General features: G+C 36.9%; 1 long non-coding RNA gene across 1 annotated transcript in view; it reads left to right on the plus strand.

The window, feature by feature from the left end:
* Positions 1–18,490: 18,490 nt before the first annotated feature.
* LOC121477002 overlaps positions 18,491–26,312 on the plus strand; it is a 30,408-nt gene continuing 22,586 nt past the window's right edge. Inside the window, exons 1-2 of the long non-coding RNA XR_005984068.1 lie at positions 18,491–23,259; positions 23,971–24,068. This is a non-coding gene — a long non-coding RNA (uncharacterized LOC121477002). The remainder of the gene's footprint in view (positions 23,260–23,970; positions 24,069–26,312) is intronic.

Genomic DNA, 26,312 nt, shown 5'->3' on the forward strand with positions numbered 1-26,312 from the left:
AGGTGGTCCATAGACATTTTATGTAGTAATTCATAGTAAAACAAGGTGTTTTAAGTATGAAGGATTTTGCAACTCACTTTTTGCTTAAAAGCAGGTAACTAATTAAAATGTTATCTGTTAATTACATCAACATATTAAAGAAAATATCTTAGCAAAAAAAAAAAGTAATTTCCATTTATGGTTGAGTATGTCTGACTTCATGTTAGACCAGGTTTTGGGCTCATTTATTATTTCAGATTATGATTTCAGATACCTAAGCACACTAAAACAAAGTTTGTTTTGATAGTATTCATATTCGGAGTTCACCAAGATTGTAAGGGACAACATTAAGACTGGGAGTGACTGTGATTTAAATGAAGGTGACCAAGGAAAAACTATGATTACCTTTTTAAAAAAATGTTACTACAAATGTCAGACTTTAAATTGGGACATTAGACTTATATACTAAAATGAAATGTCATTTGTAGTTTTCTATCTAGATGGCTACAAATGAAATCAGAACTTTTTTTTGAAATCAGAACTTTAATAGCGATCCAATATTCACTTCCCTGTAACTACAACCTATTAGAATCTTATTTAGATACAAAAGAAAAAAAATGCACAGATATCTAGGTTATGCAGGTGTGTGAAAATTCAAATTGCAAAGATAAAAAACATCCTTCTGTATCATTTGATATTATAAAGCCCTATTTCCCAAAGATTTAAAATAATCCGAACTTCCAGATATAAAACATTATTTTACTAGAAAAAGTAAAGAGTAAATTTCCAAGTGCAGCCTGATTTTCTTTAGTTACTACAACACTAAGCAGTATGGGGCATTCTTTTTAGTTATAGTGAAATCAATAAGATTTTGGTCTTGTTTAGACGGGGCTCAGAATATGGTCCCAAAGTGAAAGGAACACTCCGGTGTGGCCACAGTCAACTTTTCTTTCCTTAATAAAATACCTAACTTGTGTTATCAGTAACTAATAATATTTTTTCCATCTACCAGTTTAAAAGTAAAAAGCATGAAACCATATATACTTCTAGAAAATGGTTTTCCATTCAAACAGATGGAATTAACAGATTAAAAATTAAATGAACTAAAACTGTAGAGTAAATAATAGAAAAATAATATAGCTCTAAGAACTATAAGCAACTACTGTTCTTTTCATGCAGCTTTCGGAAGAAAGTACCTTTTTGTCAAAGAATGTATTCATTATACTAAACACGGATTTTAATGACAGTTGGGCCCTTCCTACCTGGTCTGTGAAAGCTGGTGGGTGCAGGCTCCTTTGGCCACCATTATTGCATATTGATGCTATTCTGTACAACAGCTGACAAGCAGCAGCAATCTCCCAGCCCCTGCTCCCCCAGCTGTAAGGGACAAGAACAAGGGCTGTGGTGATACTTGTTTATTCATTGTTGTTGCTGCTGAAGCAGCAAGCTAAGAAAAGCATATGCAATTGACACAGAAGACAAAAATGGTTCCACATCCCATCTACCTAGCAGGTCAGCTTACATCACTCTACTATGATAAAATTACTTAAGAAGAAATTTTTTCTTTAAAAAGTAGGGTGGGAAGAAGAGATTTAAGACAAAATTAGTGTTTTGATTAGAAAGGGAACCTATAATGTATCCAAGGAAAAAAATTAATGACACATGTAATGATCTTCAGCTCCTAGTTTAGATTTAACTCAATTACCCAAATTCTCTCAGAAGAGTTTTAACCAAGTTTGGCATGAATTCATTAATTCATATTATCTTTCCTATCCATTCTCCTGGAAAACAAGTACCTAAAAACTTTAATCAAGAAATGAAATTATATTTTGCTTATAAAAGGTTCCAGGCTCCCAAGTTCCACATATCTAATCATCACCATATGTTTGACATCAGACTCTATTAACAAAGAAATAAGATTTTTGCCCATAAATTTTTTTAAACAAAAACTCCAACTATTAAAAAAAAATTCCCACGTGTAATTTATCTACTTTAAATGTGTACTACAAAGCTAAAAACTTAGTAAGTACACACTATCAATGATGAGTAACAAATAGAATTGTTTATTCTGTCAAATTATCTTTTAATTTAAATGTGATGCTATATACGGACCTAGAACTTCAATTTCAAATGCAATCCTTAACTTTTAATACCGTAAGCAATTTTTGATTCTGATAAAAAGAAAACTTAGGACATCTATAAACTATTTTTTAAAATGCTAGAACTGGCTGACAAGTCTAAATATTATTTAGTCAAGGAGGCTGGATTTGGGATTAAAATAAAAGTATAAAATACAGTAATATCAAAAATCAGATCAAAATATTTTGGAAAAAAAGGAGAAAAAAACCCCAATCTTTTATTTTTCTCAAAATTGCAAAAACAATTGTTCTGCTTAGCAGCAGTCCAAAACCAAATAATGCTACTAAAAATAAAAGAAGTAATTCTGAGAATCACAGGATAACAAAATTACTAAAAACATTATGAAAGCCATACAATGAAAAAAAAAAAAAAAACCTGACAGCAAATATCAAAAAGGATTTTTAAAAATGAAGACATTTACAAAACAGTAACAAACTATTAACCAGTGGATTTGATCAGTCTCAGGAACTACATTTTGAAACATGCTAAAAGTTTTTCTTCCAAGTGACTCTAGTCATGAAACAGGAAAGTAAAACTAAGTGAAATCGTATATGTTAATGAAATAGCAAAAGTGTAGGTTTGTAGGTGCTAAGAACTGAAATTCTATTTCAAAATATTTTATGAAAAATTTAAATCTTCTCATTAATTGAATAAACCTTTTGAAAGTGCTTATAAAATATAATTCTGAAAAGAAAAAAAATAGGTTAAGTATATATTTTATTTGTTGGCCAAGAAACAACACAAAATACACACAGAATTGTTTTAAACAAACATCTAAAAAATTTTTAAGAAAGTTAATTGCCTATTCTTTAATGAATGCTCAGCAACATGACAAAAATCTCAATAAAGGAAGCTGTTTGCAGCTGAAAAGTTGCTTAAGATATGTTGTTCCTATAAACTAAAATTACACATCAATGACAAATAATAATTTCAAGTCCCTTCACATGCGGACATGTTAAATTACTTCTATTTTAGTTTATCCAAAATATTCTTTCCCCCTTAGGAATAACTATTTCAACAAAACAGGAACACTGACAGTATAACTGCATTTTAGGAATTAAGAATTTTTCCTGAAAATGAATGTTATTTAACCTGCAAAGTGCATTTAACCAAAAATATAAACACTGAATAAGAAGTCTATCAGTGGAAAAAAAAAAAAAACATAGTAAATCCTTTCCTCCAAATCTTGACATAACAAACTACTTATCAAGGATTAGTTAGATATAGATAATCAGGTTTGCAAATTTAAAACACTCTAAATCCTTAGAAAATGTCCTTTAAAGGGTAAAGGCTAGCCAATTGCACACAGTAGTAAAGGCCTTTATTAACCTGTCTTCTAAAATAACACATACTACTAATTAGGTTAAAGTTTCTTACCCTGTAAGAGCTGCCCAAATACAAGAAAACTATTAATATTTGCATCTATTCTCTTAGATGTTAAATTATTTAGTATAGCTAAATATATGGAAGTCTCTAAGTCAGAATATAGCTATAGAGGGATGACTTTAGGATGTTAAAAATTTGTGTCCAAACAGTAAGTTTTGACAATTTCAAAGATCACAAATCATAAACACCCCAAATTAGAAACAACTCTGTGGATTTATGTCTTTACTCAAAATATGAACTCAAAAGCTATCTCTCTCCCTCCATTTAACAGTAGGCTATGTGTAAAAGATATCTGGATTAAAAGTGAGAAATTGAATCTAGTTTTTTTCCCCACCAGACACTCAGAAACCTTATTTTTCACTTTCTGTCTTAATATTACCTAGTCTGAAAAATCACTGGTTAAATTAGAGGGGGAAAACTTGTATTCATTTTCATCCCCTTCAAACTAAGCTGTTTTTTTCATAACACTGTCAAATCTAAGTATGAAAACATTCTATAACCTTGTATTTATCTCCAATAGTATTATAGTGACACTTTACAAAATAATGAGACCAATATCTGAACTTCACCCTTAAACTGATTTCTATTAAATATTAACATTTTATTTAACTTTAACTGTTAATGGATTCACATTCCTGAATTATCTACCTATTAATAAATATCGAATATTAGCTTTTAAATATTTTGATCTGTATTTTCATGTTCAAACATACATTGGAGAATTTGTCTGGAAAAAAAAAACTGAACATTGTTTAAAGATACAAGCAGTTCTATGACCACAATTACACTTCACTCTTAAGACTACATTTTTCTTATGAAAACAAATCTTTGTTATCTACCATATCCTCTATATAAAATAAATATTTTTAGGAAAAAAAATTTAAAGAAAAAATTGTAGTATGCTTTATTTTAGTAGAGCTCACTTTAGCATACACTTTATAAAACAACACTATGGTTATTACTTTATCATGTGACTAATATTTTCAGCATGCAAAAATTAACCAATATTTAGCAATACTGCTCAATAAGTTCATTTACATTATACCAGATCATTACTTAGAAAACAGCCAAAAGTTTTACTAGGTAAGTATCTGAAACTTTCAACTAAAACTGTAAAAAAATCAAAGAAAATAAATATACTAGGAAAGTGGCCCTCTGATAAAGTATTTTCGAGGTAAAGATAAGTCACTGGAACATTCTACATTTTTAGAGTTTGCAATTTTTGATATGAACAGTTTAAATATTTTACTCAGAGTATCTATGAGTAAGACACTAGTTTCTGCTTAAGAAAGTGGGTTTTTCAGTTTCAACCAAAATGCCACCCTTGGTTAGGATGGTATTTGGAATACTTTAAATTCTCTTAAAATAGTTTTATTAATCTTATCTAATCTTGTAGGCTCTACCTATCACTATATCTGTCAAACAGCCAAGCACCAAATTCTACTTGATTTAAACCCTCCATTTTGAGATGAAAAGTCCACTATGTAATTCTTCTATATAGAAGTGTAATAATATTAAGAAAAAAAAAATCACTATGTAATTCTTCTATACAGAAGTGTAATAATGTTAAGAAAAATCACTAAATATGTACTTATTTTTAGAATAAATTCAGTTGGAATTGGACCTAATAAAACGTGATGAGAATATCAATTATATTTTAAAAATCTGGAGTTTTTAATAAGAAAGAGAAGTCCACCTTGGCCACTTCACAGATTTCTGTGAATAAATCTTTATTGATTTTAGCTCACTTAAAAGTTCTAGCTTTACTGTCTAGTTCAATTATATTGCAAAGAAATAAAATAGCATACTTTTAAAATTCATTAGTATACCTTAATCTCCTATCATGTTCCAATGCATTATGTGAATGTTCAATCAAAGAAGTTAGGTTGTTCTCCAGAATTGGCTCTCTCCTAAAGGTCAAAACCTGCAATAAAAATGTCATGTATTATAGCATGAAGACACTCAACAGATTTCCGCCTCCTGCAGTTCCACAGTTGATCCCTAAACACTGAGGTAAAATCTTCAAATGACCCCAATGTTGCCTGTGTTCAAAGAAACCGTAACTTGAAAATGTTTTTTAAATAGAAATAACTTGATTAGAAACACCTGTGATATGCTTTATCATCTGAAGCCTCTTCAAACAAATCAGATTAATATGTTTCTGCTTTCATTTCTCTTTAGGGCATTCATTTTCAAAGTATTGTGTGTGTGTGTGTGTGTGTGTGTGTGTGTAGTAGGTAAGTGCTGGAGGACTGTTAAAGGGGACTCCATAAGGAATATACCAGAAATATAGTTCATACTTCTAAAACTCATAAAATCCCACTGTTAAAAAAAAATACTCAAAGGATAGAGATAGATTTTTAACTATCTTTCTCCCCAAATCAAATATTTTAATGATGACAGAAATTACCGTTATTCTTATGTTTAATCTTTTGCCATGCCCGAGTGAACAAATCATACTGATATTTCCAAATATTGTAAGAGATTGCAATTCTAACAGAACAAAATTTACAATTAACTTTTTAAACAAATTGAAATATTTATAAGTAACAACTATTGGGCCAATGGTTTTTAAAATATTTAAAATAGATTACACCACAAAGAGATGTGGTGTAATCAAATGTGTACGAGTGGCTTCATTTGTTTCACCTGAATCTTAATGATTTAGTGGTAATCAACTGTATAAAAATATAAGGTTGTTAAACTACAAAGGTTTATAACATACTATATGTTAACCATAATGCTCATGGTTTTCTACTTTTATTTAAGAATAGCTTAGGAAAAGAAATAAAAGCCAAAAAACCTTTATTCCTCTGCCGCCAAATATTTGATTGTTTAATGACAAAAACATGTATAACTCATGTATACACATGTATAACTGTAACACTTGTGTAACTCATGTATACACATGTATACATGTAACACATATATAACTCACAAACACCAATCCAAATACCATGACACTTTGAAAAATTAAAATCATTTCTACATAGTCTTCTTCAAAAGATATAGACAATGTTTTCTGTATTTGAGCACTCTGAAAATTAAGGTATTGTAACTTTAAAAATCACAGAAGGAAAATAGTAGAAACCAGTATGTACTCCATGCCAAGTGTAAACTTTTTTAATAGGAGGGAAACAACAAATACTAGATAATAAAGAACAAAAGAGGTTCGGATATAAGACAAATATTAAACCAAATGTGTATAAGGAAAAAATACGTAAAAAAAAAAAATCTCTAAAATAGTACAACTCAATACCAAATCTATTACAAAATACAGTTTAATATTTATACTTCGAACCCAGGGCAAAGTCTTTCCAGTTCAAAGATTTTTTTAGTGAAATAAGACATGAATAAACAAAAGTATACTAAACTCACAATTTGATAAAAATTGTTGAGAATAAAATTCATACATATATTTAATATCAATTCCAATATTTGAAACTTGTCTTTCTAAAAGATCCTAAAAGGAGAAAGACAAAGCGGGGGTGGGGGGTGGCAAAACAAAATCATTTCCTTAAAAGAAATCAATATTTATAGAAAGGCTCTACAGTTACTTGTCAATGCAAATAGACAAATATATAAACATGTATTGGTAACATAATATTCTAAAATTGATGTTACTTTTAGAACGTTAAGACAATCAGGACTCTAAAGTTCTAATACTATCACTTGTAAAAATTTAAAGCAAAATGGTTTAATCTAATTTTTGACACTTATTTGAAAGAAAGTGGTGGTTATTACTGATTTCCTTTGGTCTTAAAGAAATTTAGGACTAGCAAATTTCAGCAAGTCATAGTTTGAGTCTAATTACATGCCAAAATTAGTTGTCTCGCCACAGTGTTTCTAAGTTTGCTGAGTAAAAACTAATAATAATAAGAAATAACAAGACGACATGTACATGAATACTCCGGTATGACAATTCTGAGAAGTGTTTTCTAGTTATACTCAGACCTATAATCTGTTTCTTCTAAAAAAGGGTTAAAAAAAATCAGTGTGGGAATTATTAAGCTTCACTAAACAAAAGGGAGAAAAGACAAGAGCAAATTTTAGGGCAGTATTTTTTGAAATGAGAGAAAAAATTATAGAATAAAATTTCAAAATCGTGTGTCTAATTGATTTATTTTTAATTGGAGAAAACTCATGTATCATGTAGAAGAAATATCTAATACAATCTCTGAGCATTTATCTTTTTCTTTTTGTAAGCCAAATTAACTGACCAATATTGAAGTATATCGTGACATTTCGAATAGTTACTGCATATCAATAAACAAATATGTATATTTATACACGTCCTCACAAAACAAAAAACAAAAATGCAGTACACAAAGTATGATGAAACATGGGATCCAGAATACGAAAGCTATTTTGAAATTTTTATCCCTAGTTCCGGTTCTTGATAACCTAAAAAGGGGTATTAATCTGATCACAAAAAATGCAGTGTTACATACAGCAAACACCTGAGGCTACATTTTGTAAATGTACAACTAAGACAAGAGCATTCAAGCAGTCTAAAATTGCACTTTTACTTGGAATTTTAAAAATACTATGAAAGGCAAACAAATGAAAATCAATGCTGCTAGGAAGACTAACACCTTACACCTTCTCTCTAGTGCCCTCTCCCCAATATTATATAAACACATCTTTTAAAAGGAGTAGAGCGGCTGGGGCAACACCTTTCCCTACCATTGTTTTCCAGTGATAATACAGCACTTTCCTAGCTCTTGCAATGGAAAATGAATTATCAATTTCCACAGAGTAACATGGATAGTACAAATAATATACATCTCTTCGAACTTATAACCTACATGCCCACAAATGTAAAAACCCGAATCTTCCTCTTATCTAGCATCACATAAAGAAAAAATATTTTGAATGCTATGGATTTTATTTAGGTGCTAGTGCATTCTCCAGCTTTAAGTGTAGTATTTTAAATAAAGAAAGCCTTCACTTCTTTTTAAAAATGGCTTATGAAACAAAACAATCCTTCACCCTCACCCCTCAAAACAAACAAAAAGACCCATAAACCAAAGCACTAAAAAATATGGTTAAATTTAACCAGCCTGGTGAATTTTAAAGCCTTTCCCCACCCCATCCTCAAAACTCCGTAAGTCACATAGTAATTTAAATGAAAATTAAAATACAAAACCCCAAATAACAACAGTCAAAAAAAAAAAAAAAACCCCACAAAAACCCACTAGTTCTGGTATCATAGGTAAAATCACATTTACAATAGAAATGGGGTCTCCTACAACTTCATTAAGTCAAATTTTATAGAGAGGATAATTAGCACCTTTCATGAAATTTTCATGAGACGATGCAAAATAAACAGCTTTGAAAAAAGGAAATGGACAAAGATTCTGTAATTGCAATTCCTATTACAAAGGCAATACAAAATACTATGATTTATAAACTCAGCTATTCCACTCAATATAAATTTTATTTATAGCCCTACAGAGATTTATAAAAGTCATGGGATCTTTTCATTTGAATATTTTCTAACAATGCATATTTAACCTAATGTGAGACTACAAACTCTTAAGTTTCAAAATTTCAACCGCTATTCATAAAAAAAAATTTCTATTAAATTAAAAATATTTTAAAAAGTATCCTCAGCTATCTTGTTTATCACTGAGTTTAGTGATTTTCTTTTGGAAACCACACCCGCCTTTTATCAAGATGCAATTAAACGGAATGACAAGTTTGGTAATAAACAGAAATATATTGACGGCTGTCTCAAGCAACATTAAACAAAAATCAACTGAAAACCCACCACGTAAGACACAACACACCCACTCTGCCGCACGCAATATATTTCTTCACAGTGAATTTATCAAGGAATCATACATAGGCACCTGCGCATACTTACCTGTTGTACTGCCTAAATTAAGCAACGTAAATTTCTTGTAAATCAAGTTTTAAATCTACAGCAATGGCTGAATTACCAAAACCTATGTGTCTGAAGTTAGATGTGAATAAAAATTTAAATACATCCAATTTTTATGGACAATGCGGAGGAGCTCATCCTTAAGAAAAATCAAAGTTTCTCTTCATCAAAATAAAAGAAACAGTTCTCCGGTCATCTGCATCGAACAAACATGTAGCTGAAGCTGAAAAATTTCTGTTAAAATTAAAAAACAAAAAAACAAAACAAAACAAAAAACCTAGATCCTACAGTCAGTTTTCAACCAGTAGAGAACAGGGGCGAACACACAAAAAAGTCTTGCCATTTCAGCCCCGAAGAATCGCAATTTTTGAGAAAACTGCCTCTCCGGTTTGAGTTTTAATACACATTTTGGAACCATTCGAAAGTCCTTTATGGAAGAAAAAAAACAGAACACTCCAGCTCCCCCCCCCCCCAACTCCCCGTCCGAACGTTTCCCATTTCCGCGGTTCTCTCAAAGTGCAATTTTTGGAGAGCGGAGCGTCCTCGGCGGCGTTCGCCGTCAGACCCGGGCCCGCCGCCGGCAGCCAATCGGGGGTCACGAGGCCGGGGTTCGGGGAGCTCCGTTAGATGCAGTTTGAAAACCACGGCCGCGCGCTCTCCCATTCTCCTCGGGGCCGGGCTCTCGGCGAGGGCGGGTCCTCGGGGCTCCGCAGAAACGGACCCGTCGGCCGCGCCGTCGGCTGCGGGGGGAGCCGGGGGGAGCCCGGGGGCAGGTGGGCCGCCCCGGGGGCACGGGCTCGGCGCGTCCCGGGCGCCCGCGGACCTCGGCGCCCCCGCCCCGCGCGGCCCCCGCGGGCGACACGCACACGCCGGGCCCTCGCCCTCCGCCTCGAGCGCGCGGGCCCCGAGGGGGCGGCGGCGGCAGCCCAGGTGGGGGCACCGGGCCGTTGGGCGGCGCGCGCCGGGGACCCCGCGGAGACCCCGAGGAGCGCTCTGAGGAGCGCGCGGGCGGCTGAGGGACGCCGCGGCCCGCGCCCCCTGAGGGAGCCACCGGAGCCAGGAGCCGACGTCCAGCCCCGGGCCGGGCCGGGCCGGGGTCGCCGCAGCCGCAGCCGCCGCGCCGCGCGCTCACTTCTCCGCCGGCCTCAAGTGCTCCTGTCACGGGAAGACAGCGGCCCCGGGCGGCTCCGCGGGGCGTGGGGGAGGGGAGGGGACGGCGGCCCGGCTGACGGGGCGGCGGGGCGGCGGGGCGGCGGCCGCCCCGTCGCAGCGCCCGCGCCCCCTCCCCCGCCCCCGCCCGCGCCCCGCGCTCCCGCCACATTCCGCCGCCGCCGCCCGCACTCGCCGGGGCGCCCCCGAGCCCAGCGCCGCGCGCCCGCGGCCGGGACGGGACGAGGCGGGCGGCCCCGGCCCCGGCCCCCGCGCCCGCCGCCGCCCAGCGCTCCCGCCGTTACTTCTTCAGGCTCTTACCGTGGCGGCGCCCCGCGGACGGCCCTCGGCTCCCAGGAATTTGGGGCGATTTTTTTTTTTTGGTGATTTTTTTTCCCCCCTGCGGAGTCCCAGGAGCGCTCCGATGTCGCACAGGTCGCCCCGTCTCTCCCGCTGGATGGAGGAGACCAGGCATCACTCGAAAATGGCGCCGAAAGCGCTGAGGCTCCTCATTCAAATTCGTTAGAGCCAACCCCGCCGCCGCGGGGCATGCCGGGAACGCGGGCTGCCTCCACAGCTGTCAAGGCCGCCTCCGCGCCGCGCTCCGGCTTTCCCGGCACTTCTGCGCACGCGCACACTCCCCCCCGCCCCCCCGCGCGTCCCCCCCGCCCAGCTCCGCGCCTCGGACATGCGCAGAGCCGTCGCTGCCGGCCGCTCGCCCGCTCGCTCCGCTTCCTCCGTCTCACGCCTCCGACCTCCTCTCCCGCGCGTGCGTGCAGCGCCCGGGCTCCGCGGCGGACGTGGAAGAGCCGGCCGCGGGCTGCGGGGACCCGGCGCCGCGGGGGGCCCGTCAGCCGATGCGCTGACCCTACTGTCCGGGGAAGGCAAAACGGGGTGCAGCTCGCGCGGAAAGGAAAACCGCTCGGCGGGCCGGGGCTGGCCTCCCGAGCGCGGCGCGGGTCTCTAACACCCGGCGGGCGCTACACGTGTGCTTAGGGCAGCCCCGCCCGGGCGCCCAGCGCCTGCCGAGCGCCAGCGCTTTGCGGGAGCGGGAGCGGGCGCGGGAGCGGGACCGGGCGCGGCTGCTCGCTGAGCCTCAGCGGAGCCGGACGAGGTAGGTCCCGTCGTCGCTCCCGGTCTGGGCGGACGGACTCGGCGGGACTCGCCCCCCCTCCCCGCGCAGGTGGGAAGGAGCACGAGCAGGCGCGCAGGTGGGAAGGGGCACGTGCAGGCGCGCAGCTGTCGGACGAGCGGGAGCGCCGGCCGCGTGCGTCGGGCTGTGCGGGGCGGGCTGAGCGCGCGCGGGAGGCGGGGCGCCCTAACCCCGGCTCCGGGCCGCCCGCTGCCGTCCTCGTCCTCGTCCTCGTCCTCCGGCCCCGCTCGTCCTGGAACGGCTCCGTCTTGGGGAGCTGAACGGGCGCTCCTGGGCCGTCGCTTGGTGTGATGACGACGACGACGACGACGACGAGGATTTTCCCCGTAGAGGGTGGGAAGGGACCTGAAACCGGCAAACCCGTTGGTTAGAGCCCCCGTCGCTGGACACCCGGCCCCGCGGCTCTCGGGCTGGGCCCCGAGCAACGAACGCTCCGCGGACGCTCAGCACAGCGCAGTGAGGAACGCTCCAGCGTCATTTTACACTTGAGGACACCCGAGGCTCAGATTGAGAAATTCGCCCCCGAATCTTAACGAGCACCAAGTAGAAGCACAGCCAGCACGAGCCCTAGGCAAATCTGTGCTCACCGTTAAAAAAACTGGGAGCTAGGATAGGACAATCAGGGATGATAAGGTGCTATCTTAGCAAACTTTCCTTAAAAAAAAACCCTCTTTTTATCATTCATGGGCTTGGGAGAGTTAGCCCCTCCGCCACCAGGCTGGTTAAAATGAAAATGAAAACAAAACCACTGCCATTGATTGTGAATTACCACGTTTTAAGATTATTTTTTGACTGGTTACTTTTTTTTTTCTCTCTCTCTCTCTCCCTGATCCCAAGTTATAATGAATTTTCTAAAGAATCTTAACAGTTTAAACTCTGGGGGGGGGGGCATTGTCACAATCCCCCACCCCCGGTTTTTGTTGCAAAACAACTTGTGATGGAGCATCACTGTCGGAGCATACAAAAATATACATCGTTGCGAGGGTTAAAGGAGACGGTGGATATTGAAAGTGCCTGACGAAATGGGAGAAGGCTTGCATTCTCGTGATTGGCATTATTGAGTTGCAATTAGAAAAGAAACTATTTTAATAATCTGAGGTCATCGAGAAATAACATTGCAGAGTGGTACGTTTGCCTTATATCTCTCTGGTACTTTGGAGCACTGGTTAAATGCGTGGACTCTGAATCCAAACTGCCTGGATTTGGATCCCAACTCTGTTACTTACTAGCTTTGTGACACTATGTGAGTTTTTTTTTTTCTCTCTCTCTCTCAGTTTGCTCTTTTGTAAAAGGAGTAATGTCACTATTTCATTGGGTTGTTGTAAGGATGTAAATGAGGAATATAGTAAAAGCATTTGAATAGCGTCTGGTAGATTAGTAAATGTTAGCTGCTGTTGTGAGTCAGTCATTAACACTCATCTTGTAAAAGAGCTTCTTGTGTTTTAAAAAGTTTTAAGTTAACGCCATTAAGAGTTAAGCATTTGTGTTCAAAAAGCCCCTTAAGATGATAAATCAGCCTGACAAATTATTCTTGCCGAACAGGAGTAATGGTTTCTGCCAGATGAAGAAGGATGTTAATTTGTTTCATTGTTTCATAAGAGCATCATATGGAAATGGAATAGTTCTGTTGCTTTTTCTAATTATTAAAATTAAGGGGGAGGGGAAGGGGGAAAATCAGACGTCTAAAATATAAAGTAGAACCTATCCAAATTTCTATCATCCAGAGATAAATACATATTCTTTTTTCTTTAAAAATGTATCTGTGCTGACAATCAGCTTGAGGTAGTCTGGATAAGTGGTATATATGGGGAGCCTATTTACACAGTTGAACTTGGTGAACTGGTAAATGTTTGATTTAAGCCCCCTTTTAGATATATCGTGGCTAGAGAATTCTAAAGTGATGATGTTGTGGGGAAATAACATTTACTGAGTTCCTACTGTGTGTCAGCTAAGCATGTCTATGCATTTCCCCCTTGAATCGAAATAACATGTGAGGCTGGTGCAATTATCTCCATTTTGCACAGAGTAAGTTTATAGGGAAGTTACTTTAAGAAGATTTGAGCCCTGTTTTGTTTAAGATAATTCGATAAACCAAAAACCCTTCATAAGTCTTCTCGATTCACCAAAATGGGAGAAAACAAAATCGGGTAACATGGTTCCTATGCCTGAACAAAAAGCCCAATTGGAAAAAAATGTTTTGAAAACCAAGAAGTTTATGTTTGGCCACAAGGGGGTGCAAATAATTGAGTTGAATTTTAAGGGGAAAAAGAGTGCTTTAACTTCAGAATATCAAATTCACAGGTAAAAACCAGTGAGAATACCTTAGCCAAACTTTAATAGTCCACATAGTGGTGTGCTTTATGGGAAAAAAGAACTCAATTATTTAGGAACTCAATTAGGGCAGAATTTTTCAGCTTTCTTTATCTTAAATATGGTGAAGAGTGAACAGCCCTACCCCCACTGGTTTCCACCCACCCCATTTGTGTCTCTGCATACTCTTTACTTGTCATAACAGTAGAACTGAAGTCATAATTTAAAATCTGAGGTTTTACTTGGAAACGAATGCAATCACCAGCAAACGAATGGTAAATATGGGTAGTGTGGAGAACAGAGGTTTTATAATTTCAATGCTTTCGTTCCCTCCTGCTGTTTCTAATGAGTAAGCTACAACTGATGGAATGTTGGCTTCAACATATTAACTTATTTAGATAAAACTATGAAAGCTATAGGTCTTTTACGCAAGAATGAAGACCTTTGAAGAAAACATTTTGAATTGTAGCTTGACAACTTAGTATATACTGGAGAATGTTTTAAAGACAATTTGCTTAGATTTTTTTTTTTTTTTTTTTACAGATTTTATTTATTTGAGAGAGAGCGCAAGAGAGCAGGAGGGAGAGGGAGGAGGAGGAGCAGACTCACCTGTGAACAGGAAGCCTGATACAGGGCTCCATGACCCGAGCTAAAGGCTGATGCTTATTAACCTACTGAGCCACCCAGATGCCCCTTTTAGATTTTTTTTTTTTTAAGATTTATTTATTCATGAGAGAGAGAGAGAGAGAGGCAGAGACACAGGCAGAGGGAGAAGCAGGCTCCATGCAGGGAGCCCGACAGGGGACTCGATCCCGGGTCTCCAGGATCACACCCTAGGCTGAAGGCGGTATTAAACCACTGAGCTACCTGGGCTACCCTTAGATGGGTTTAAAGTAACTTTTATTTTCCTGTTGATCTTGTTTCTCTAAGGTGGACTTAATTTTTTAAAAATCTTTTTAGTTAGAAATAATCTAAAATTGGGTCACTCTGGTGGCTCAGTCAGTTAAGAGTACCATTTATGATTTTGGCTCAGGTCATGATCTCTTGGGTCCTGGGAGCCAGGGAGGAGTCTACTTGAGATTCTTTCCCTTTGCCCCTCCCTCTCCTCAAATAAATAAATCTTTTAAGAAAGGAAATAATTTAAAATTTACAGAAAGTTATAAAAATAAAAATAGGTCAAAGAGCATCCTTATCATTTGCTTGCTCTTGTGCAGGGTCTCTCTCTCTCACCACATACATGTAAACTTACATATAACTTTTTTTCTGAACCATTTGAAGTTATATACATCTTGGCCTGCCATCCATGAATACTTGAGTGTATTTCCTATCAATTCACAAATTTATATTGAAATAATACTTCAATCTACCACCATGTTCCAATTTTGTAGCTTGACCTTGGAGCATTTCCCCCTCCAGTATAGGAGCCAGTGTGGGGTCAGGTTTTTTATGACTCACTTGAAGGTAAGTTTAGTTATATCATGACCTTTCACCTCTAAATATCTAAGTCTGTATCCAGATTAAGGTAATAGGAGCACCTTTAGTATGGGTACTATGCCTTTATGATATGCCTACATCTTTTTTTTTTTTTTTTTTTTGAGCACTTTCTTACTTTCTGGTATAATAAGATGTTCCATGTTTATCTTTACTCCACCCCAACCCTGGAATTAGCCTTTTCTCTAAGGAGCCCTGTTTCCTGTTAGTACAGAATAGTATTAGAGACCAATGCTAGGTATGCTCATACTAATGAGGTGTCTCTGCTGCTTGGATCTTTCATAAGACTGAACCAGGAAATATATACATATATACAACATATATACACAAGCAAAAATGTACATACATACAAATGTGTATACTTATGTACATACGTATATTAATGATGTCGGTTTATTTTTAAATTACCTTCATTATAATTGAGAAGATACCGTAGCAACCATTTATAAAGTTCTGAATAAAGGCAACGAAATCACAATTCACATAAACCACTCATACAATTTTCATGTTCCCTTTTAGTCAATATCTATACATATAATTTTAAAGGGTCACAGTGTGAAATCAGTTTTGTCTTTTTCCACTTAACATGTCGTTAGCATCTGTGAGTTACTATATCATTTATAATTTTCATTCTAAATTGCTCTGCTACATTGTCATTTAGCAGATTCTAACATTCTTCTATTGCTGGACATTTAGATTGTTTCTAGCATTTTACTTTATAAATAATCCTGATGTGAACATTTTTATGCATATATTGTTGCTGATTGATTTTCCTATTTATTTGCTTATTTATTGGAAGACTTCCCAGAAGTGGGACCAGTTCCCATAGGTAGGTATGTCCTCCTTGATGTGTTTTGGCACACAGATTTAATCAAACATTTACCAAAGTCCACATTGGGGTTGGATATATAAAGATTGAAAAATATGTAGTCCCTGATAGGAAGGAACTGAAAGTCTAATGGAAGATAGATAAATTCTCTAAAAATGACAAATAAATATAGACAAAGAGTAAACCAGGTTAGAAATAAATGATTCAGGAAAGCTTTTCAGGAGTAGAGCTGTATCTTGAGGGATACATCAATGGAGCCTTAAAGGACTGGGATTATTCCAGTGTGAAAGAGAGTAGAAATAGGCCATAGAAAGCATTTTAAACATAACTGTTGGAGTGTAAGAAGACAGAAATCAGGAAGAACTTGCATGTTCAAGAAAATTCAGGTAGTTTGATTTGTTGCATGGCTTTGGAGGAGTTGAGAAAGTTTAGCCTGATCGAGTGGATAGAGGTTAAACCATGAAGGGCCTTGCATGTCACCTTTATAAAATGCAATTGAAAAATCTCAAGCCAGTGAGGAATATGATCAGATATATATTTTAGAAACTCGCTTTAACAAGGATACTGGAAAACAGATTCGAAAGTGTGAGAGCGGTGGTTGAGTCCTTCAGATGCTATTGTAGAATCCAGGCAAGCAATAAAAGAGTAATTGAACTAAAGAAGTAGAAGTGGGGGTGACATTAAGTACAAAAGGGACTGAATTTGTTTATTCAGTATCAACATGTAGGTATTTCCAGATAATTAGCACCTACTCTGTGTCATGTATTATGCAAGGTACTAAAAATATTATAGTCACAGTTCCTCACCTTGTGCAGTCTAGTGAGAGAAACAATGTTTAAGTTAATAGTCTTACAAATTACAACCGAGATAAGTGCTATAACAAAAATACAGATGCAGTGAAAGCATATACCACCATGGAGACCTAACACTTGAAGTTTAAGTAAGGCCTTCCCAAGGTGAGACAGTTATGCCGAGGCTTTGGAATTAGCTAGGCCAAAAAGAGGGGAAGAACATTCTAAGCAAAGGAAGAGTGTAAGTTAACATACTGAGCAGGAAGGGCTGGTAAATTCAATGCCCATCTGGCTAGAACAGAGTAAGTAAGAATGGAAAAAGCTGGAAGGTTAGGACGTAAAGAGGAGGTTTAGGAGGCTTTGTTTATGGAGAAGTGAGAGGAGGAGATCTGTCACAGGACTCCGAGGTTTCTGGTGTGGGCAACTGAATGGCTGTGGGCCATTTCCTGAGATAAGGAAAGGAGAACAGAGGTGATGGATTTTGATACATGAAGTATTGATTTTGAGATGCCTGTGAGTCAAGTGTATCTTCCCATCCTCACTTTACAGATAGCTAGGTATTAGGATTGGATTTTGATTTAGAAATCTGGAATTTAGGGTAAAGGTCTGGTTTATATGTTGTCTATAGATTTACTAGTTGACCAATTACAGGTGGTAGTTTATGGGATTGGATGAGGTCGTGAAGATATATAGAATCTCAGAGAACAATGTTTGGTACCTACACAAAAATAAATACACAGGAAATAATTCACTATATACTAAAGACATGAAAAACTGAAAAATATTTTTAACTTATAAAGCAGATAATGGGTTAATATCCTTGATGTACAAAGAGATAAGTCTATAAGAAAAATAGAATAGTTATCAAATACACAGTAAACAAAAGAAGGAAAACAAATACAAAAAAAATTATGGGGATCCCTGGGTGGCGCAGCGGTTTAGCGCCTGCCTTTGGCCCGGGGCGCGATCCTGGAGACCCGGGATCGAATCCCACGTCAGGCTCCCGGTGCATGGAGCCTGCTTCTCCCTCTGACTATGTCTCTGCCTCTCTCTCTCTCACTGTGTGCCTATCATAAATTAAAAAAAAAAAAAAAAAAATTAAAAAAAAAAATTATGAAAAGTTGAAAAAGCAAGACCTGAAAGTGAAAGTAAAGACATTTGTAAGTTTTCACCATCTATCTCATTGCTATTGGATTACTTTTTATTTTTTTTTATTTTTTTATTTTTTTAATTTTTATTTATTTATGATAGTCACAGAGAGAGAGAGAGAGAGGCAGGCTCCATGCACCGGGAGCCCGACGTGGGATTCGATCCTGGGTCTCCAGGATCGCGCCCTGGGCCAAAGGCAGGCGCTAAACCGCTGTGCCACCCAGGGATCCCTGGATTACTTTTTAAAATCAATAATTGAGGGCGTTGTTAAGAGACTGGGGGGTGCTGATGGACTGATGGATCATAAGTCTTACAAATCTATTTTTAAAGCATTTGCTTCTCTTCTTCCTAAAAAATTAGATCCCACTTGTTAGCATTACTTTAGTGTTGTGACCACAGTCATAGAACTTAAGAGAGATAGAGAATCCAAATGGATGATCTTAAGGTGTCCAAAGATATGCAAAATGAGCTATTTTAAATAGTGATGAGAGTTAGCTACAATGTTAGTGGTTGTTGGTAGAATTAAGTTATCTATAGTTTGAATCTGGGTGATATACATCGGTAAGATCACCTCTTTTGGGGGGTTCTGATAATTAACTTCATTGCCTGCGATGGTAACCCTAACTTGCTTGAGATGACAGTTTTTACCAGTAAGTCATAGTTTTAACCCCAGGATATAAGATATAAAGATATAAATTAAATGTAGAATGCTTTAGTAAATCAAGCATATCCTTATAGCATAGGAGTGATCTGTTTCAAGTTCTTGTAATGTTTAAGAAAATTAGGTAAGATCAGTTTATTTCAATTAAAAAATAGTATTATGGGTATTATGGAAGTAGAACAGATTCATACATAGTATTTTCAACTCTGATTTAAGGTTATAGAAGTATAAGGGTTCCTCCCCACCCCACCCATGTCAAGAATTGTTTTGCTTCCATATCTTGAGCACAGATTATGAGACTGATCTAAAATTCATTTACAATTAATAGTGGTTAATATTTACTGAATAAATATAAGCTCTCCCCACCCCCTTTACCAATAAGGATACCTGGAAAAGGATAAACCCACTTACTTCAGTTATCTACTTTCCAAAAAATTCATGTAAACATGCTGCCTTTTGATGAAATATTAAATATAATGTTTTGGGATATTGTTTTTGAAATAATAGGATTGGAGTTATAGAATCTTAATAGTTAAAATATGTCAGAGTGCCCCCTGCAGCTGTTGAGAATTAATTCATTCTCACCTATGTGTGGTAACCTTTTAAATATGACCACTATTGGGGCACCTGGCTGGCTCAGTTGGAAGAGTATGAGACTCTTGATCTCAGGGTCATGAATTCCACATGTTGGGTATAGAGATTACTAAAAAAATAAATAAACTAAAAAAATATGATCACTATTATTTTCAAACTTGAAGACAACTGAATCCCCTGCCCTCCAAATATCTTTAGTTTCCTTGGTTGGTTTATGATTTTAAACCTGTCACCATCTTGGCTTCCTTCTCATTATGCTCCAGTTTAACATCACCCCTCTCAAAAACTGACACACCCAGAACAGTGAATTGTATACCATATATGGTCCAAAATATACCAAGTGTTAGTTAACTTTTTGTTCTAGCCATTAAAATGTCTATATCAGGGGAACAGCTTAAGATAATAAAAAGGATTGGTAAATAATAGAAATGGATCTGTTGATCCTTTATCAAAAGAAAATTGAAGGATTTTAATAAAATTTCACATTGAGTAAAAACTTTGAAAAATTATAACTCATGATCTACTCAGAGACTTTCTTAACTTGGGGCGAGCCTTGTCTTGGAAGTTGAGAAGGACAGGAAACCAGCAATCTATTATCATTCATTTCTTATTTATTTTTGGTAAACAGAAGTAAAATTGAGACCCTTGGTCTCTAGGAGATATGACTCAGAATTGTGATGAGTTCCCTATGACATGTAAAAAAAATATTTCTTTCATGTAGCATAAATCTATAGGGAAATGAGAATAAAAATATAGCACATTCTTGGCAAAGAAATGTTTATGTGTTTAAAACAAATTAACTTTTTAAGGTGGTTCTGAAGAAGTAATTTATTTTAAATAGGTGAACAGTTTACAGCTCTTGTGGGAATACTTTTTCCTCACTTTTCTTCATCATAGGATTAAGTCCTATGTTTTTAATTTTAAGTCCTCTAATTTTTGCTGTTAACATTTAATTTACTTGATGACCCTATACTGTTAACTTTTGACCCAGTAAACCCAGGTTGGTATATACCTACTTTTAAGGAAACTCTTAAAGAAAAGTGGTTCAAAGTATCATACATACTAATTTTCCCTCCTTTTTGGAGGATGTAGTTTTTAAGCATAGGGTTTTCTTTAACAATTAGATGTTTATGCCATTGTCAAAACAACCCAAAGCTCATGTGACTTAACTGCAATATTTTTAATAAACTGCAAAACTGCTGATATAATATGGTGTATACAAAACTTTTCCTTGACAAGAAATTCTTGTGGCATATGACTAAATCTAATGATTCTCTCATCTACCTTTATTTATACTCATATCTTCTTTGAAAGGAAAGGAATATAAAAATTGAAAGTTCCTAAAGTTTAACCCTTTAGATATAAAAAAATTAGTAATACAGTTAATTATGATAAGGTTCAAAGCTTCTTGTAAATCACTTGATGTAAAAATACTTTTATATGCCCTTGACACTAGGTTTATGGACTCACTTTTGAACATTCCCCCCCACCCAATTATAAAATACATCTGCATTAAAGAATATTGGAAAAAATCAGGAATGATTTGGAAGGCATTGCTTCTGAAAGCTCCTTAAAAATAAACCATTTTTTTCTCTTTCCCAATTGACAAAGGAAAACTCTGTATTTGTCTTTTGTATTTTGGTATTATTGAATTCATTCATTTTATTATTACTAAATACTATACTTTGTCTTTCCTCTTCAGGAAAATTTGTATCTTGTGGAATAGATGGTTCCATCTTTCGGACATCAGAGAGCAAATTAGAAAAGACTTGGGGAAGCAATTGGACCCTCTGACCCTCCTAGGCAAGGATGGCTGTGGGGGGTGCATTCACTTTCATCATTTTGGAAGCATAGATAGGTTGAGTGCTGTCAATGATGACAGAATAGGAATGAAAGGAAGCTCAGTTTATAGAAAAAACTCAGTTTTTTAGTTTATCTAATTCCTAATGTGGTATATGTGTATAGGTATGTGTTTGGTATGTGTTTTAAAGAAATACTGGTGAACTAACATAGTATAACATTATATTTTGTTATATAAACTTAATATAAATCCTATTATTTGAACTTTTAACATGCAGCTTAATAATTATTTTGGGGGGAACATGTGATTTATTTATGTTTTTTTCTTTTTTAAAAATATTTTATTTGAATTCAATTTGCCAGCATATAGTATAACACCCAGTGCTCATCCCATCAGCAGCTTAATAATTATTATGATCATCTTTTGCCATGTTTGCTTTATTCAAAAGTAAACATATAGTAAAGCAACAAATGCTATGTCATAAAAACTTAGATACAGGGGTATAAACAAGGCTGCTGATGTCTGGGAATAGTGGAAGCTATTTTTGCTTCTGTATAAGTCTTCGTGGTTTGCGAATAAGGTAACATAGTTGCAATATCATAATTGAAATACTAGGGGAAATGTAAAATGTGCTCTATTATTACATATTACTATTGCAATAATTATTATTAGGTAAATGGAAGTAGTTTTATGTAGTTTTACAGTCATGAGGGGAAAGAATAAGATTTTGGACTAGGATAGATAGTAATGGTTGAGATAGAGGCGGGGAGAATCTAGAATGACTTCCTAGTTCCTGGCTTGACTCTAGAGTATAACAGTGGTATAGTTAACTAGGATAGAGGCAAATAGAGGAAGGGGGATTTTTGCTTATGTGTATGTGTGTATAGGATATGGAATAAAAAACTGGGGAAGGGGAAGGAGATGAGAAACTCATTAAAGACATATTGAATATCAAAGATTGTCCCTGGGATATCCATAGAGAGAAGTTCAGTAGGGAGCTCAGCATGTGCCTCTGAAGCTTAGGAGAACTGTTGGAGCTGGAAGAGAATGTCACTTAATAGGTATTAGTTGAAATTTTGGGGGAACTGGATGTCCTTGCTTATGGAAACTGAATATAGTGAGGAAATAAGAAACAAATTAGTAAATGGGCAAAGTAAGATAAGGCAGCAAAAAAATTAAGAATAAATAGGATGGAAGGGAACATCAACAGAGCTCAGTGTTGTAGAATACAGTGGGAGAGAGGATTCAGGAAAAGAGTCAAGAGTATTGATTATGCCCTTTTTTTTGTCCTCACAAATTAAGAGTCATGAGGGCAAGGACTATGTCTTATTTAATACTGCAAATATTTGTTGATTAATGGATAAACAAATGATGACCTCATCATTTTGAATATTTATTCATGTTGAATTAGTGTTTTTGGAAACTGAGTGTTTCTTACTACAAGCAGTTGCTACTCAAGAATATACAACAAGATGAGCAAGATATAGAAAAAAATTAATAATCCTAATAATCCTAACCCAGAAATAACAGCTGTTAACTCCGTTTTCAAATTTTTATACTTGTTTGTTGTTCATCCTAGAAATGAATATTTAGCTATAATATCCTTTAATGGCTGAGTAAATATTCCATATGGAATAAGGATGTACTATAATTTTGGCAATTTCTTATTTGAGGGTATTATATTTATGTGTTTCTCTATTTGTAAAAGGGACAATCTAATAGTTAAATTTTTTGCTTTATTTCCTTAGGATGCAGTCTTAGAAGTGGATTTTCCAGTAAGGTCTTCATAGCCAGCCTGTTCTTCTTTGTTTTAGGCTTATTTCTAATAGGCTTGTTTATATGTGTATTCTTATTCTATCCTGGATTGGAATCAGAAAATTGAACAGTGTTGCAGGTACTGAATGATGTAAACATGCTGATAGCCACAAAAGTGATAATTGGTAAGTAAAAGTCTTTTACAGGAATAATGATGGGTATTTTAAAAACTTGGAATTAAGTGTACTTTTCATGAGCATAATAAGAAATGATTCATGAGCTGAATAACAGGATATAGTGGTCAATTCAGAAATGCATATTCAAATTAAATAAAAACTTCAGTGAATAACGTACATTTGTTGACAGCATCCAATTTTAGGAGAGGTTTCAATAAATCATGATTAATCATCAAGTTCACAGCTTCTCGAACTTTTTCACAAAAGTATGGTTAATAGTAGAGAAAAGCGAAAAAAGTGCCTTAGAAGTTTGATCCCCAACTAGAATTTCCTTTAGTCTCTTGTTTTATCTTAAATTTAACACGAAATGTTATATTATATACCATAATAGTCTATGTTTAGTATAATGTTTAAAAATTTTTTCAAAGTCCCTTAGTAAAATTGATATCTAAGAAGATGCCTCATGTTTATTCAGTGGCTTTTAGCATCCTGGCATACTAGGAGTTTCCTTTGCCTCAAACTGTCCTTTTAGAAGCAAGGTTTTAGGTTATTTCATGGTTGTACAATAGATCTGTTTTAGTTTTCTCTTTTACACTTTAGCCCACGCTATTTATAGTAGTGTATGATAGGGAGATTAATTGATGATTACTTATTTTGAACCTGAGAGTGTTTCAAAGACTAAAAATTCACAGAATGAAAATTTAATATCATTGCCAACAGACTCCACTACAAGAAATGTTAAACTCTTTCAGATGGAAGGGAAATGATATCAGATGGAAACAGAGATCTACACAAAGGAATGATGAACACTGGAAAAGGTAATTAGATGGGTAAATGTAAGTTATTTTTACATTTAATTCTCTTTTAAGATAACCAACTGTTTAAACAAAAATAATAGCAATATATTATGGGGTTTATAACATGTGTTAATAAATATATGTCAATAGTAACATTAAGACCAGGAGTAGAAAAATAGAAATAAGATAAGGTTCTTTTAGTATACGTCAAGTGGTATAAATTCACTTGAAAGTAGACTGTGATAAATATTTAGACTATGAACCCTAAAGCAACTAGTAGAATAATAACAAAACTATTATAGGTAATAAGCCAACAAAGGAGAAAAAAATGGAATAATGAAGAAGTACTCCATCCAAAAGAAGGCATAAAACGGAAAAAAACAATGAACAGATGGAATACAGAACAAATGGAACAAATAAAAAATAGCAGGACAATAGAATTAAATCTAATTATATCAATAACCACATTAAATGTAAATGACCTAAAAATCTTAATCAAAGGGTAGAGATTGTCAGATTGGCTAGAACAAGACTCAACACACTTTATATACGAAGAAATAAAAATGTTAAGAATAAAAGGAGGGAAAAAGTTATACCATGCTAATGTCCATATTAGTCAAGAGAAACTGGTGGGGTGGTATTAATGTGGTAGAAACAAAGTAAGATTTCATAGTGAAGAATATTAGTTAAAGAAGGTCATTTTATAATAGTAAAGGAGTCCATTAATTAGGAAAATATAACAATCATAAATGTTTATGCCCCAAATAAAAAGAGGTTCAAATATGTAAAGCAAAATCTAACAGGACTGCAAGGACAAACTGACAAATCTATAATTATAGTCAGAGATTTCAGTACTTCCCCTTCAGTAATTGCTAGGACAAGTTGAAACATAGCAAGGATATAGTAAACTCAACACTATCCACCATTATTACCCAATTGACTTTTCTAGAATATTCCACTAACAGAATATACATTCTCTTTAAAGAGTACATGAAACATTTACCCACAGAGATCATATTCCTGGCCAGCTGTTAGCAAACTATGACTGTGGGGCCAAATCTAGCCTGCTTTTGTATGGCCTATGAGCTAAGGATAGTTTTGCATTTTGAAAGATTTCTGAAAAAATAAGTGACAGGAGAAACTGTACGTGACTCACAAAGCTTAAAATATTTCCGTCTGAATCTTTGTAGAAAAGGTTTGTGGGGCAGCTCCAGTGGCTCAGCGGTTTAGCGCCGCCTTCAGCCTGGGATATGATCCTGGAGTCCCGGGATCGAGTCCCACGTCAGGCTCCCTGCATGGAGCCTGCTTCTCCCTCTGCCTGTGTCTCTGCCTTTCTCTGTGTCTCTCATGAGTAAATAAAATAAAATCTTAAAAAAAAAAAAGAAAAGATTTGCCAATCTGTTTTACTATAAAATACATCTCAATTCATTTTAGAGGATTTAAGTCATGCAAAGTATGTCCTCTGACCACAGTGGAATTAAATTAGAAATCAGTAACAGAAAGCTAACTGGAATATCCCTGAATATTTGGAAACAAAATCACATGCTTCTACATAACCTACTGATTAAAGAAGCAATTCAAAGTGAAATTCAAAATTGTTTTGACCTGAGGGAAAATAAAAATACACTATATCAGAATTTATATAAATGAAATACCTACATTAAAAAATATAAAACGTCTCAAAGCAATGATCTCAACTTCCACCTTAACAAACTAGAAAAGGGGCAGCCCGGGTGGCCCAGCGGTTTAGCGCTGCCTTCAGCCAAGGGTGTGATCCTGGAGACCCAGGATCCAGTCCCCTTTCGGGCTCCCTGCATTGAGCCTGCTTTTCCCTCTGCCTGTGTTTCTGCCTCTCTCTCTTCTTTCTGTCTCTCATAAATAGATAAATAAAATCTTTAAAAAAAAAAAAAAAGGAGCAAATTAAGCACAAGCAAAAGAAGTGAAATAATAAAGGTCAAAGTGGAAATCAATGAAATAGAAAACAAAGATCAAGAGAGAATATCTGGGATCCCTGGGTGGCGCAGCGGTTTGGCGCCTGCCTTTGGCCCAGGGCGCGATCCTGGAGACTTGGGATCGAATCCCACGTGGGGCTCCCGGTGCATGGAGCCTGCTTTTCCCTCTGCCTATGTCTCTGCCCCCCCCCCTCTCTCTGTGTGACTATCATAAATATATATAAAAAAAAATCTATGTAATCAAAATCTGGTTGTTTGAGATCAGTAGAATTGATAAACCTTTAGCCAGACTGGTTGGAGGAAAAGAAAGGAT

The sequence above is a fragment of the Vulpes lagopus genome, chromosome 16 (assembly GCF_018345385.1).
Source record: "Vulpes lagopus strain Blue_001 chromosome 16, ASM1834538v1, whole genome shotgun sequence".
NCBI classification, from domain to species: domain Eukaryota; kingdom Metazoa; phylum Chordata; class Mammalia; order Carnivora; family Canidae; genus Vulpes; species Vulpes lagopus.